The sequence below is a fragment of the Trachinotus anak genome, unplaced genomic scaffold (genome assembly GCF_046630095.1).
Source record: "Trachinotus anak isolate AG129_WGS33_773 ecotype Australia unplaced genomic scaffold, CSIRO_AGI_Tana_v1 ptg000034l, whole genome shotgun sequence".
In the NCBI taxonomy this organism is placed as follows: domain Eukaryota; kingdom Metazoa; phylum Chordata; class Actinopteri; order Carangiformes; family Carangidae; genus Trachinotus; species Trachinotus anak.
The window spans coordinates 2,764,343-2,777,592 of NW_027273885.1; positions in this window are offsets into that span (position 1 = coordinate 2,764,343).

Genomic DNA, 13,250 nt, shown 5'->3' on the forward strand with positions numbered 1-13,250 from the left:
TCACTGCGAATCGTGTGCTGTCACAGTGAGCAGCCTGTGAGCAACACATCTGTTTCTTCTTCCTTTGATTTTTGTTGATGAAATGTGAGTTCTGTCTTTCACTGATTTGATGACTGCTGCCGCCAAAGCTAACTGTGTTCCTCTCTAATTTATAACAACAAAAAAACCACAGTTACTGTCTCTGTAAACACAGAAGGTACAAAAGAGATGTTGCATAATTCAGTATAGTTATATATTAAAAAGGATTTCATTAGATTGTTCCTTAAATTCCGATTCGTCTGTGGCCCTTACACCTGACGAGCTAACATTTGGCTAAAAAGCTATATGGGTGGTGCATGGACATGTAGCACATCAGGTTTTCATGTAGGAGACCAGAATCCACCTGTCTTCAGAGATCTGTAATTAGCAGTAACCAAGTGTTATAAGCTAACTTTACCTTCACCATAATATTTAACTTAACCCATGGAACCTGTGTAAACTTTAACCAGACCATATGCAGATGTTGCAGAAAGGGAACATTTAAAAAATACTCTCATGTGACATTTATAAAAATGTAGTCACTGAACATAACCTGGTTTTAGAAAATGGTTGAATATTGATGTTTTTATCGATCAATATGATTGATTAGTTACAGTAAGGGGGGGGGGGGGGGGGGGGGGGTGTATTATCACACATCGATGAACACTGTGCGGGTGTTGTTCATCACCTTTTTGTGTTCCCTGGAAACACTTGTCATCTGTGCTACTTGCAGCAAGGTTGTGTATCAGGTTGTGTTGTGAGGATTTGCAGCGCATGTGTTGTCAAATTGATGAATTGATTCACTGATCAGTTGATTTGCTCGTGTTTTGTGTATTCTTTTTGTGTTTTCCTCACTTGCAGTGCATTGCTTCAGTGCTTCGGTTTAGTGTTTTTTTGCTCTCGGAAAAAAGACGAACAGTTATTGATGTTGCTTCGACAGTCGTCTGGAATAACTCACAGAGTTGAACCATTAATAAATAAACCAGTCATTATGAATTTATCACTTTTTTTAAAAGCAGCATTTATCTCATAAAGAACAGTTAGGGAGTATTTATTTGAGGGAGCACCATTAACATGTGTGACATAAATCTGGGGTAAATCTGTTTCGTATTCAACTTTTTTTTTTATATTCCTGGAAATCTTTGATGAGGAAGACACAGATTGGTGGGACTGATGATGGGCAAGATGAAGCTAATCTATTCCATCATACAGAGCCAGAACTTTGTTGCTGTTGGCCTCTGGTAGATTGTAGATCCATCAGAGAAAAATCATCCCTGCAACCCAAACCTGTGCTTTCCAAGATGAGGACAATTACTGAAAATTTAGAGAGTAAAATTGTGTTGTTTTTTTTAATGGAAATGTATATGTATGAATATAAAATAGAATATTCCTAAATCCCTCACTGTCATTTCTGTGCAAATATATTTTGTGGAACGACTGTTTTCAACAGCTGCAGTCTAAAAGACAAAGGTGCAGCTTCTCTGTTGGGAAAAATCCAGGTGGATGGATGTGAGTCTCTGGGACCCACCGTTCACCCCCTCTTCTCCGTGCATGCGTTGCCTCCATTACAGCCCCGTTGCGTAACGCTGGGCTCTTACTTGGATCCTTGTAAACTTTTACTGCAGAGCCAAACGTGTTTTTGCAGATGCATTTATGGCTTGTTTACATTTCGGGCTTATCTGTTGGATGTGCACAGCCGGAGGGGGATTTCAGACAAACCGGATACAGCAGTTTGTGAGGAGAGTGATAATGCTGTGGTGAGCCTCCCTGCCAGGAAAAATAAAACACACTGCATGACTAATACACGTCATACATTCCTAATCAATGGACGGGTTGGATTCAATGGAATATTCCACAAATCAAATCCTTGCCAGATTCATTAGGTTTTTGTATCCACAGAAAATAATAGTTAGACATTCAGAAGTGACCCCAGGACCTGGGTAATGTTACTGGCCGCTCTTGCTGCTGACATCTTGCAGCTTTGCCAAAAGTGAATACATTTGTTCCACTATTTTCCAAGATCCAAGGACGGTGATGACAGCCGTCTGAAAAGCATCGACCAGTGTTTCTCCCCTCTCCTCAGCTCGCTTCACGTCTGTCCACCAGTAGCTCCGTGGTATCACATACCTGCTGATAGAAGCAACAAGAAAATCAAGCCGTCCTCCTGCAGCGTTATGTCAGTTTCCATTCATTTCTAATGAGCTTCTCAGCACTTCGCTTGATGTTTGATTCTTTCCACTACAGCTCAGAGTTTAATCTGCTCTCAGGTTTTGGAAAAGCCTCGTTTTAGCCAGACATGGAACATCCAGCCTTCATTCCAGTGTAAATTCCTTTGATTCACGTGACGTCCCTTAGTGTCGTGGACTGAGGAAGGAAGAGGAGGTAAACATGTGAGGGGGCTCTCCTCAGGGCTTGTAGCAATTAACCACTGGCTTATACCTCACCCTGCTGCTCCACCCTCTAATTATAGCTGCTACGGACTAATAACCACACACACACACTTTAACATCACACCGGCCAAAGCAAAGCTTGTGTTATTTCATTGCATCAAAAGTAAATTGCTTTGTGACGGTGACAGGAGCCTCAGACCGAGTTTCCTCTGAGGACCATGTGGTTAATTAACACCACCAGCAGCTGCACCTCTTGTTGTGTGTTTCTGCTGCGTGCCTGACTGTGATGTTATATGTTATATTTGATGAATCAACGCCTCGTGATTTGCAGTCGTTACCGAAGCAGGAAACAGTTTCACATTAATGAAGCGAGCTCGACAGTGAGTGTGCAGCACATCTGATTTTAATGTGGAAGTCTGGTGTGGGCGTCCTGTCAGTGTTTGTTTCTTTTAGCTGCTCCGCTGGCTCTCGTTGAGTTGGTTTGTTCGTGTGTCTGTTGTATGACTTTGGTCCAGATTGAAATAACACCTACTGGATGGCTTGTCATGAAATCTGATGAAGGCATTCATGGTCCCCAGAGAATGGATGCTACTGATTCTGGTGACCTGTCTTTGATACAGGTATCCAGTGGTGCGATTACTTTGGCAGATATTGTGATGCGAGTCATGATTTCAGTTGGAATGGTTATTGTTTTGCATTTTATTCCCTCTGAAAAACGATAAAAATGATGATGATGTGATTTTTGTTGGGTCTTATACCAAACAAGCATGTTCCCGGGGCGTCTCTGAGGAGCCACGATGCTTCATTTATGGTCTGTTGTGACACATTTTACCTTTAGAGACAAAACTGCAGCTCCTGTGATCTGGATATTGCACTTGGCCATATTGTGATTTGGATAATCTTTTGATTAATTGTTATTTTCTGCATCATTAGGTCATCAGTGTGAAGTTGTTGCTCTGTCAATCAGCCGAGCAGCATCTGATTTTAATGTGGAAGTCTGGGGTTTGCTTCATTTATCCATCCTGCTCGCTCTTGTTGAGTTGTTACTGTTATTGTTGAGCTGTTGTGGAGTTGGTTTGTTAGTGTGTCTGTTGTATAACTCTCTCCAGACAGGGATGGTCATGAAATCTGACACAGACATTCATGTTTCCCAGAGACTGGATCCTCCTGATTCTGGTGATTTTCCTCTGGTGTCACCACGAAGTTGACGTGTTTGTGTCGCAGTGAAATGTCTGTGATACAGATCCAGGTTCCATCCTCAGGACTTTGGTCGTCCCCTGGCTTTTTAACTCACACCACCAGTTTTCAGTTATGCAATAATATATTTCAACATCTACCTGATGAACTGGCACAAACTCTTCCTTTAGCACCAACAGCATCAGGCTGAAATCTGGGATTCGGGGTGAAATATCTCAGAACTGTTGCTTGTTGTCGTTAAGTTTTTTACAGGTGATCAGTTTTTTTGCTGAGTTTTACTTCTGGTCACAATCAGTTTTTTTTAGCTCAACCTTACTGTGTAAATATTAAAGAGAAGTAAATACACTGAGACATAAAAACATTGTCACTGAATGTGATCTGGTTGTCAGTGAATTCTCCAGGACTCTTGTCTTGTCACTAACAGTGCGAGTGATTTTATCCTCTTGTATTTTGTGTCTCTGTTGGCAGCTCTGTTTCGCTCTGAGCTCTCAACACCGCTGACAGAAAATACCCAGTGTCTCCTCTGTTTATCAAAAATATAATTATACAATATTACAAAACACTTTCTGAATGCAGGGAAAGACAATTTGCAATGGTCAGTGTAAAAGCTTTCAATTACCGTTGAGTGATAGTAAGTAGTAAAACATATTTATTTAGATGAAAATGTTCCAGGTTTGGACTTGAAAAATCTTTTTCAGCTACTGTTTCCAGGACTTATCCGCCCACCTGTCTCTGCTCAGGCCAGGAGCACATTTTCCACAGTATCAGCAAGACATCCAGTGAGTTACATAATAAAATCAGCCTTTTAATGCACGTCTTGGTCACCGCACAGCCACGGTGTGCAACCCTGGGAAGCTGGCTTCCTGCCCCTAGACTCATTTCACATGCAGAAGGTAGAGCTATCAGAGCAGCAGTTTAAAGCATTTCTGCTTTAACTTATGTGACACAGAATCAGTTTGAAGCTGCTCAGTGTGGACTCCTGTCGCTGACCCAAACCATGGGGTGAAATATTACTACGTGTTTCAGGGTTTTTACAGAAGGAGCAGTTAGTCTCCAGCAGTGTTTGGTCAAACTGAAGATGTGTGTCACTGGAGGCAGCAGTGCTCAAACAGCATGAACGAGATACTTTATAGTTTTCATACTGATCATCATATATCTATTTCTTTTTCATCTTAAATTTGACTTTAATGTAGTGAAGTCTCTTCATGTGCCGTCTCGTTTTCCCTCTGTGACAAATGAATGGTGACATCAACATACCTGCAAGGAGCACCTGTTTATTCATGCAATTGTCCAATCAGCCAATCATGTGGCAGCAGTGCAGTGCACAGAATCCTGCAGATGAAGGACAAGAGCTTCAGTTAATGTTGACGTCAAACATCAGAACGAGGGAAAAATAGTCTCTGGAGTTCAGAAAATAAAAACCATCCTGTGAGTGGGTTGCAGGAACAGCACAGTGCACGTTAAATATTGTTATACACATACAGATTTATTATAATAATAAGACTAATAATAAAACTAATAATACTGCTAATGATAAGACTAATAATAGTAATTGTAGCAGTGGCTGTTGAGCAGGATCATGGGGCAGTCAGTGGTCTGAGGTCACAGATCCAGACTCTACAGCTGTGGAGGCAGAAATACCTGCAGAGAGCAACAGGAGGAGCTTGGTGCATCATGGGAAATCCTCCAGCAGTCTAGGCCAATAGCAGCATAACTAAGGGATGGTTCAGGGGAAGCCTGAGCCAGACCCAACCATGAGCTTTATCAGAAAAGACTGTTTTAAGGCTGCTCTGAAACGTGGAGGGGGTCTGCCTCCTGAACCCAGGATGAAAGATGTCGTTTGTCGCTACTTCAGACGCCTTTCACATTAACACTTAGCATTAAAATATTGATTAGAGCAGCTTTAAATGTTGTTTAAGTGGTTTTGAGAGTTGCAACAAAGGATAATTCTGCTTTATCTCAACTTGCAAACTAATAATGAACCAGAATTTTCATTTAACTAAAACTGCTTGAATTCCAGTATTGAACAATAATCACACTATTTCCATATTTACCTGCCAGGTTGTTGAGTTTCCTGTCATTCAGTCTGGTTTTCAGTTTAAAAGCGCACATTTCCTGCTGTTTACTTCTACATGATGATGCTCTACCACTGTCTGTACCTGCCGTATTTTATGAGGATGATCTATGATGCAACCCTCAGGTGTTCTTTTCATTTTGATTCTGTTTTGTCATTCAGGCTGACAGATAGAAACACTGCCTGGTGTGGTAAGAGCCAGGCCTGGTGCCTCGGAGAGCACGGCGACAGTGGCTCTGGAGTCTGAGGACATTCAGCTTCGGATGATTCTCTGCTGCTGCGTCTCGTCTTTGTCCTGCAGATGTTTGGCAATTTAAGCGTCTTAAATGTCAGATGTGTTTGGAACATTACGGTGATGTTTTTGTATTGTAGAGTAAGACATGCTTTATCAGGCTGACTAATAGTACTCGTAGGTAGTTATGTAATCTTGATTTATTAATGATTTGGCTCTTAAAGGCTCCTTTAATGGTTCTGCTGTCACACTGCACAGTTTGGTTAACAGGACTGGGTCTTCAAAACAAAACTTGTTCATCTGAGGAGTTCCATTGACTTTCTAGGTAAAGTGTGTGTGTGTGTGTGTGTGTGCGTGTGTGTGTGTGTGTGTTTGGGTGACTTGTGGAGCCTTTCCTTTATAGCTGGCAGAGTTTCCCTGCAGTGTATTCCCTCAGACTGCTGCCTTATATGGTCCCTCATCACAAGGCTATGGGCTCATTGACTGCCTGCCTGCTTATTCACTTCACACTCCACATAGACCGGGTTCACACAGACAGAGTGTCAACATTAGAGCTCTGCAAAACTTGGCCTGGCTGCAGACTGCAGCCTAACATCACTACCTGCCACTTACTGCTCCAGGAGTAATGCTGAACTCGCTCTGTTTTGATGACTCTGGGTGTTCATTTGCAAAAGTGTCACCAGATCCTCTCCTCAGAAGAACAGGAAAAATGATTCTGCAGGCATGAGTACTCTTTGGCAGGAGCTTTACAAGGGTTCATGTGTGTATTTGTGTGTACCTACTCTACACAGTTGCAGAAATGGAGATGAGTTGACCTGAAAGCCAATGTTTTGAGACGTAGTCTGTCTCATCTAATTCTTTCCAGGATCTTTAATGTCAGCACTATTTGCTTTTTAGATGAAATCATCCATTTATCTCAGTGCAGAAGAAGAAAAAAAACATCCCCTGGGCTCCAGCAGCAGAAGACATTTCACCACTCAGCCCTAAAAGCTTCATTAATTCAACTTGATAGTGTTGGGGGCGTGGGGGGGGGGGGGGGGGGGGTTGGGGATCCAGACATTTAATGTTGAAACCACCTGTTTGGGAGGCAGCGGAGGTCAGGGTCGCTCCTATGTGATGTGACCAAGTAAAAGAGAATTGTTTTAAAAGTACAGGAGCAGATCCAGTTGAATGTGTAATGAGCCTGATTCCTAATATATTTTATGTGACTTGTGTCTCAGCTCAGTCCATAGAAGCTCTTCCCTTTATTGAACACTGAGCTGCAACGATGTGCAGTGATGCATAAAAGTAATGGATGCAGATGGCCTTTACTGAAACAGACACAGATCAAAGCTGACTGGCAGAGCAGGTTGTCCATTAATTACAAGGTCGGTGGTTCGATACCCGGCTCCTCCAGGCTGTGTGTTGACTGCTCCATCAGTGTATGAGTGTGTGAGTGAATGGGTGAATGTGGCAAGTATCTGTAAATATCATGAAGCACTTTGAGTGATCAGTAAGACTAGAAAACTGCTCTTGAAGTGCAGTTTATTTACCATCTAAGTAGAGATGACACAGGGATGTATGACAGGCCTGTTCTGTATGAAGTCTGAATGGTCACGTTTGCATTTATGATTTTTATAGTATGTGTAATGTATGTAAATCTGCACAGTTGGTAGAAACAGATAGTATTCTGTTTAAAGGTGAGTCAGCGTTTTAAAACCTTTGCTGTTATCACTGACTCTTTAAACAGAGCACAGTCGTACTTCAAACAGGACTGTATTAGCTGTGGCTTCAGACATATGAGCGGTTGGTCCTTCTACATTAAAGCAGATGCAGAGTAACATTAGCGTTCATCTCAAGTCATGTTTCAAACCAAAACAGCGGCCAGTCGCCAGGGCAAGAAGGCAACAGTGAAGCTACAAACAGACATCAGAACGATACTGATGTGGAATCCATATCTGATCTCAGAACAGCTTTTTGTCTCATAAAGGATCTGTTGCATGTTTGCATCCATCATGTAATTTACTGCCCACCTGTGGGGGCAGCAGCAGCAGCGTATTCTCTCTGGAAGCTAGCTTGTCTTGTCAGCCGCTGCACTGATTGGTTCTGCAGCTTAATCTGGAGTTTGCACTTTAAGGTTAACCCTGAGATCTTTGACTGGTGATTAGCTACAGCCAAAGTGTGCATGTCAAACTGTCTTTGACTCAGCTTCTACTGTTCTGAGATCAGTTATGATGTTGCATGCATTAAGCATTAGCAAGTAAACGAGCAGGTTACACTGGTTCATCTTCTCTGTGCAAGATCTGCAGTAAGTTTGTGCAGCTCTGCTCAGTGCGTAGGTTCCACAAGATGTTGGAAACTCTCCTCTGAGACTCGGCTCCGTGTTGACGTGACTGCATCACATCATTTCTTCAGCACCTGACCTGTATCTGCAGGGGTTTATGCATTGCACAGCTGCCACATGATTGGCTGATTGGATAACCACACGACTAAGCAGGAGTATAGATGTTCCTAATAAAGTGCTTGGTGAGTGTTTGTTTTGTAGGAAACAAGATGGTTGGCTGGATTATGGTGACAGGCAACATGTTATTGGAGTGAATGAAACGTTGCACATTTAGTGAGTCTAAACAGACCCATGGAAAGTTTAATGATGCTGGAGTCACCACATGTGGATATTGTGCTGCATGATTAGAAATTTTGTCTAAATATTTCAGTTTCAACATATTTACGGCCTGAAATACTTCAGTTAACAACATATCTTCAATCAAATTACGTCTCCTTCAAGACATATTGGCTGCTGCTGTTTAGTTGTATATACAAGTAATTTCTTGCAGACAGGGTTGAATGAGATATCTAAACATCCCCCGTTGTTTGTGTATTTAACACACTGGTCATTTTGAGAACATGTTGTGTTACTGGTGAAAGAGCGAGCTGATGACAGTGGACAGAGACACACGCACAACTTTTATTTGACTTTGACAACCACAGAGATTCATGGTTAGTTAAAGGCGTTAACCTAACAGTGTATTTTGGAGAGAATGAATCACTTGTTTTCACAACGAGAGATAGCTGGCACGCGCCGACACATGTGAGAGTAAAATCTCATGAATTCAGTCACATCTTTGCTATGCGAAAGAAAAAAGTATTGACAGTTATTTTCTCTTTTTCGGCAAGTTCACCCAGAAAAAAAAAAAAAAAAAACAACTGAGAATGGTTTTGTAGATTCTCAACGTTTGAATAACTAATTCCATAACTAGAGGATTATTTTTATTTGCTTGCCTGCAGCTGTGTCTTCTATACAAGATTAAATTAAGGACCTGAAATAAAACTCAAATACGAAGGAAATGAAAACTAAAACATCCAATCCTGATTCCTGTCATAACCGGTGATGAGAAGAAAGTTTCCATGAGTAGGTGGCAAATAACATAAAGTTACATAAGCTGAAGAGGAAAGGCTGTAGGCTATAGAGAAATAAAAGTTTCATGGTTTCACTTTATGTCCTTTCAGGGCATCTGCACATGTGAAAACACCATTAAATTCCTGCTTCATCTCAGTGAGGCACTTAAACACACCTGAATATGGATTATTTTAAAGGTCCCATATTGCAAAAAGGGAGATGTCCATGTGTTTGTGATTATAAAGCAGATCTAGGTTCTATATTAATACTGTGAAAGCATCAAAGCTTCAGTCCACAGAGAAATGCACACAGCCTGTATTCAGAAACTGAGCCTTAAAACCAGCTGTCAGGACTTTGTGATGTCACAACAAAGCAGTCACTGCTCTGGACCCACCGTCCAACCTTGCAGGATTTGGTTTCTCTGAGTGTTTACCTGAAATCTGCTACATTTCTGTTAGGTCAGTCAGAAAACAGTCAGCCAATCAGAAGAGAGTCTCAGAGCCTCCTCTCATCTGATGATGGGCTGTTTGGGCCTTTACTGGCTGGAGTCCAGTAACATCTGCATCTTGGGTTGTGGCTCAGGAGGTAGAACGGGTCGTCTACTAATCTGAGGGCCGATGGTTTGATTTCCAGTGCGTCCAGTCCTCATTTTGAGCTGTGCTAGGGCAAGAAACTGAACCCCAAACTGCCCCTGATGTATCATCAGTGTGAGAATGAGCTATATTACATGAAGTCTTGTGTTATTTGTCATGATCCTCCAGTTACTGTGGAACGACAGAGGAGAATGAGCCGACCATGAAGTCATAGCTTTTAGTAATGTTACTGTAAATGGCATCACAACAAGCTTCCAAATCCACAACAGTCTGGTTCACTAGAGTGGAACCTGTTAGCATTTCTCTCATCAGCAGAGGTTTCCAGTGCTGGGGGGGGGGTGTAGGGATCAAACTGATGACTCACAACTGAGCTATTCAAAGTAATTTCCAGGAATGTGTTATTCTTGTAACAATACTGGGATGAGGTCCTTGGCTGCGCTGCTCTCAAAATCGTATTTGTGGTCTATTGTTTTCAGCTGTTGCTAAGGACACTATCTCTGCCTGACGGGGAATCTGACGTCAAACAACGGTCTCATCTTCCCAAATAATCTTAGCGGAGAGCTCACAGACACTCACACCTGGATAGTTCATCCGGCACAGGCGTGTACGACACAGCGAGGGTCTGTTTTCTCACTCTGCAGCGTCGTCATTTCATTCACATTCTGTGGCGTGTTTTCTGACCCAAGCTGTGAGGGATCCGACCAGTTCACATATGTGTTGAAAGAGGCTCTGAGGATGGCAGATTTGTGACATTAGGCACGTGCTGCAGATATTAAAAGCATGCTTTCACTTTTTCCCTCATTAGTGCACGGCCATTGTCTGCAACGGCTGTGTTTCATTTCGAGACAAGGTTGAAATTTATAGGTCCGATATTTGGAGCATATAAGGGATTTCTTTAGGCAACGCAGTGATTTCCAACCCACCAACCAACCATCAGAAAAGGGTCTGGAGCTGTTTTTTCCATTCTTTCATGGCAGAGTCTTTCCATTGCATTTCTGGGAAGTCATGGAAAAGCCGACCTGACAGCAGTGACAGTAAAACGCCTCTGACACCTGTGACATTTTCCAGTAGTCCCGGTGTCAGCCAGCACATGTGGCCAATTTGTGGGGGCCAGAACCTGCATATGATTTTCAGGGAACATGGACGGGCACTTTTCATCACGATAGCTCAAGAAGAATGTGTATGCACTCTCCACACATGGCTGAACGTCACACAACCTGAAGTAAACATGACGAGTTTTGATTCTCCAGTTGATTTAAACGTCGTCTGGAGTTTATCCAGAGGTGGGTCAGTACTGAGCTCTCCTTCAGGGATGTAGACTCATTTTTATTTATCTTTCAATAATAAAAATAACAATAATATGAAATCTTTTTTGTCCCTTTTTTGCCTTTTTTTGTCAAAATCAACCGTACTACAAACATTAAACTCCAAGACCCTTTTCTTATGTGCAATATAAAACCTTTTTCATGGTCAGAAAAGCCAAAGATAATTCCTGATTATGACATTGACAAATGGACAGATGGAGTAACCAATTAAAAATGATTAATTGAATTAAATTAGATTAATTATATTAACTCGGCCTACAGAGAGTTTACAGAGTAACATTTCAAAAGGTTGTTAAAGTTCAGCAGTTCAACTGTTTCACTAACCTTAACCATTAAAGGAGCTGTTTGCAAGTAGCCAGTGTTAGCATTAACAAATACCTACCAGTCTCGCAAAGAGCTTCAGCCATCGTTGTGTTTTAATGCAAAAGGTTATAATCCGCCCTCTGAGCTAGCTGATTAGCATGCTAACGTCAGCAGAAGACAAGAAGTGATAGAAATAGACACAAAACAAGAGTTAGCATTGTCGTTGCTTTCCACCACTGGAGACAGCTGTTGGTGAGTAAAAGAATAAAGAAATAAAGTTTTAAAATTGAACTCGTAATTTTTCTTCTAGACTGGTGAGTAAGCAGCTGCTCATGCTAACGTTAGCGGTAGCAAAACTTACAAATAGCTCCTTTAAATGATTTATTAATTGTTGGTCAAACACATTGTTGAACATTTGCACGTTCAGCAAAGATTAGTGAAAAGTTACACATACTATCTGTAAACACTCAAAATAAAACGTAAGCTAATTTCATTTAGTTTAATTGAGCTCTCAGTGCTGACGGTGACTGAAACGCCACAAAAGGACTGAACAGCTGCGCACAACATACTGACGCAACAACTTTTACTTCAAAGGTGTGTGATTCTCCTACAATCACAACTTTGCTGTTACCACACGCCACCACAGAGAAAATAGACTTTGTAAAGGAACTTCAAGATTTTTTAAGATGTTTTACTAGAAAAAAGATGCCTAAAGAAATCTATCATTTCTTTTTTTTCCAGTTCAATATAACACGGTCAGTAGCGTTTCGCCTCTTCAGCCTCAAAGCCTTGAACTGTCACAGAAACTTTATTCAAACTTTAAACCAGTCACCACAGTTTTTACACGATGGTGTTATTCAGCTTTTTCATACCTTTCATAGTTTCAGGCTCTTTTCAGACCTTCTCAGATCTGTTGCTCATTTTTACATTTCAGCTGAGCTCATACACTGACTCAGTCCTTACAGCTGATACTTTAACTATTTACAGCCACTTAAACCACCTCTGGCGCTTGGACTTCACTGGCTTCCATTGTTTATAGTTCAGCTGCCATTTCGACTGCTGTCACATACCAGCTCAGACCGCAGCTATTTACACTGCACTTTATCTCTGGCTCTTCAGCTTCAGCTGAAATTTCACTTACGTTCATAGTTTACAGCTAAACTTTTATTTCATACTCTGTAAATGCTTCACTGCTCAAACTGCCCACAGGACAGATTACTCCAAACTAAAGTTTAAACTGCTTTTGAATTTTTCACCTCAACCTTTTTTAGTGATTTAACTTCAACAGCTTCAGGTGTTTTCACTTAACTTATTATTTGAAGACATTTTAACCAGTTGACATGTTTTTGTCTTGAGTGAAAAAGAGACAAGAGGAGGTTTATTTTGATGCTTATTTCATATTTAATTCTATTTTCAATCTCAAAACTATAAAAGAATTCAGACTGAGATTCAGACCAAGATTTCAAACCAGCTCACAGAGATAGTGGAGGCATGTGGAAGGGCCTTTCAGACTAGTATTTACTAGCAGATTTACAGGACCTGTAATGAGCACAGTTAAAGTTCATGTTCCTAAAAGCAGCCCGGCACATGTTCTAGAGGGATGCAGTTGCACAATAAGCTATTTTGTGTTTTTGAGCAAACAGCGATGTGGGCTTTTCTCACTGTAAACTGTAAACTTCACAGTGGTTTGTGGAAGACGTAGAGAACAGTTCAAGAAGGTTGAGCTGCAGCTTCAATATATC